This window comes from Mizuhopecten yessoensis, unplaced genomic scaffold (assembly GCF_002113885.1).
Source record: "Mizuhopecten yessoensis strain PY_sf001 unplaced genomic scaffold, ASM211388v2 scaffold9501, whole genome shotgun sequence".
NCBI classification, from domain to species: Eukaryota; Metazoa; Mollusca; class Bivalvia; order Pectinida; family Pectinidae; genus Mizuhopecten; species Mizuhopecten yessoensis.
Window position 1 is genome coordinate 431,680 of NW_018408079.1, and position 2,593 is coordinate 434,272.

The 2,593-nt window shown below is 37.5% G+C and overlaps 2 protein-coding genes across 5 annotated transcripts in view; one reads left to right on the top strand and one right to left on the bottom strand.

Annotated features, from left to right (window-relative positions):
- LOC110458208 (probable L-cysteine desulfhydrase, chloroplastic) overlaps positions 1-2,137 on the bottom strand; it is a 20,542-nt gene extending 18,405 nt beyond the window's left edge. The window contains exon 1 of the mRNA XM_021509816.1: positions 2,052-2,137. The gene's annotated coding sequence lies outside the window, so the exon portion shown is untranslated. The remainder of the gene's footprint in view (positions 1-2,051) is intronic.
- The window catches only part of LOC110458207 (monocarboxylate transporter 12-like), an 18,084-nt gene that overhangs the window by 7,118 nt on the left and 8,373 nt on the right, over positions 1-2,593 (top strand). The window contains exon 1 of one of the 4 annotated variants that reach the window (XM_021509811.1): positions 1,517-1,883. The exons of 2 other annotated variants lie outside the window; for them this stretch is intronic. The gene's annotated coding sequence lies outside the window, so the exon portion shown is untranslated. One more of the 4 variants, XM_021509812.1, reaches the window with a different exon arrangement.

Consider the following 2,593-nt stretch of genomic DNA (forward strand, 5'->3'; position numbering starts at 1 on the left):
GTACAGCATATCATCTCATTCTGGTACGTACAACTTATTACTACGTACACAATAGTATGCTGTGTGAAGATACTTTCTTGTACGTACACGACGGTAAGCTATAAGTACCACAATGAGATATTATGTTGTACATACATGTACAAGCACGGAATTAAGTCCGTGATACAAGATAGTTAAACAGTTCCAACAATATATACAATACCAAAATAATTGAATGGATATGTTTAGTCGATTATACATAATATTGTCAGCCGAAAGATATGATTAATATCGCCCGGGCGGTTAGGAAGGTTACAATAAAAAGTATTAATTTTCAGATCATCTATAACGAGCGGTCAATAATATAAGTATGCAACTTATGCTAGTATATTTTCGCCGAGCGTTGCAAGTTGCAACTTGGGGTTTTGCGGAGGTGGTAAAATAAAAAAAAAACACTTTAGGGTCAAGATACAAAGTAGACGAGCGTAGCGATGCGAACAAATATTTTTTTAATAAAGAAAATATAGTAAAAATATCAGATAACGTGTGTTGACACATCATCGGCACGCACGTGTACTATTGTTTACCAGGGGCCTGTTCGTTTATGTAGAACAACCGGTTTGACCGTTTATAAATGTAACAATTTCGGGTATAAATCCTGGCGGACCTGCAAATGTGTATGCAGGCATTGCACGGCTTTCTCAAGGCTCGCCTGAAAGCAGCATCAGATTACTAGGTCCGACCTTATTTAATAAACGAACAACAGTCTGAGTGGTCCGATCGGTTTGACCGTTTAAACGAAAACGGCCCTGGTGTTACTATAATTTGCACTACGATATTGAATGCCCGATACGCAATACGGAAATGACGACACGGTGTCGATCAAGATAATGGAGTCCGAGCTGTACTTTTTCCGGAAGTACGGCACGAAAATGGACGCTGATGACGATGTGTGGAGCAACCTTAAAGCAAAGTCGCATACAACAATAAGGTTTATGGTAATGCTGACTACAAAATGCATACAGTTAGATGTTTATTTTCATTTTTCATAAGTGTAAAATTTCCGATTTTTTTACATCACTATTTTTTAAAAAGAATACTTATATTTAATATCTTTTGTTATCAACCTAATGATACAATCTTCTTTTAAAAGCGACTTTGTTTCGTTTTCCTTAAAAAAGAAAATCACTTGAAAATAGCTCAAAAGACCTATTTCAGATAGGTCAATAGAGCTATTCTAGGTCTTTACAGCTATATAGCTCAATCGGCAGAGTGTACTGGACCTGTTTATATAACAAACAAAGTCGATGGAAAAATTATTAAGAATTGAATTCGGTACGCGAAAGAAACACACCGAGTCACTACTTTATTGTTATTTATATATGACAGAAAACTCCGAAACTAAGCATTTTGAGCTCTGCCTATTATGTTGCCCCAACATTCGAACTTGATACGCGAAAAATTCCTTGTCAAATCAGAAATATAACACCTGCTATCTATATGGAAAAATGTCACACAATATTTACTCCCGATAACCTTGACAGACACGTGCACGTATCTTACAGTGTAATACACGGTGACGTGTTTATTACACTTTAACGCGGCACTAGACATACATAGGATGGTATGCGCTATTCGTTATGTGTTGGGACGATCCTCTGAAAGAACAATATCGTGTTTACATATGATGACCGAGGTTGGGTCAACGTGTGGTATATTATTTACTTGTACTCTACTGCAGCCTTGCGCTCTATGTAAGCATGTTCAGTCGTTACTGAATGGCGAATACGTGATGTGGCAAATTTTACGGGAGCACTCCAATACCAGTCAGTGACGCGACATTGTTTACGGAACACGTCGGACGTGTTCGTTGATGAAGAAAAATAAGAAAGGAGTCGTTCCAGGTAAGGCTTACCATGTGTAGCCAGCCGGACAGTGTTGGCTAGTGTGTATGTAAACGATGTTATCACTTATCATGTAACACGTTGTCGTTTCCAGTGTCATGTATATATTAGTGTGCATTTAAATACTATAACATATGCATGCTGTACGATCAGCTGACGTAGATTTACCTGTTCAGGGACGGGAGAGTACCAGTGTACACGGATGTTCACAGTCTGGGTTTAGCTGAGAACTCCAGGAAAGGTCAGTCCGCCATGTAAATATATAGGTTACTCGGTATCGAACCGATCACATCATGGTACCGCCACGCACCAACAGTCGAGTGTGTATACTTTTTATAAGAGCACAGCCTACTGTCACACTATTGCAATCTAAATTCTTATAATATTGTATTTTCATTTTGTTTCCCAAAGTTATTTCCTCTCTGAAATTTATCAATTTGCCTTTCAATAATGGATTTGGTTTAAACTTTGTTTTATTCAAATTTTGTTTGACAATACATCGAAGTACATGTTTTATAAAACAGAAAAGGAAAAAACAAAAACAAGTGTCATGACACTTATGTAAATTTTTTACCTGGATTTAAATGAACAGAAACCGTTCTTTCATTATATGTTCACGGCATGTTCTGGTATTACACATTATACAACCCATACTATGTTTATGATTTCACTTCCCTAGTACCCCCTAGTGCCCCCTAGTACCCCCTAGT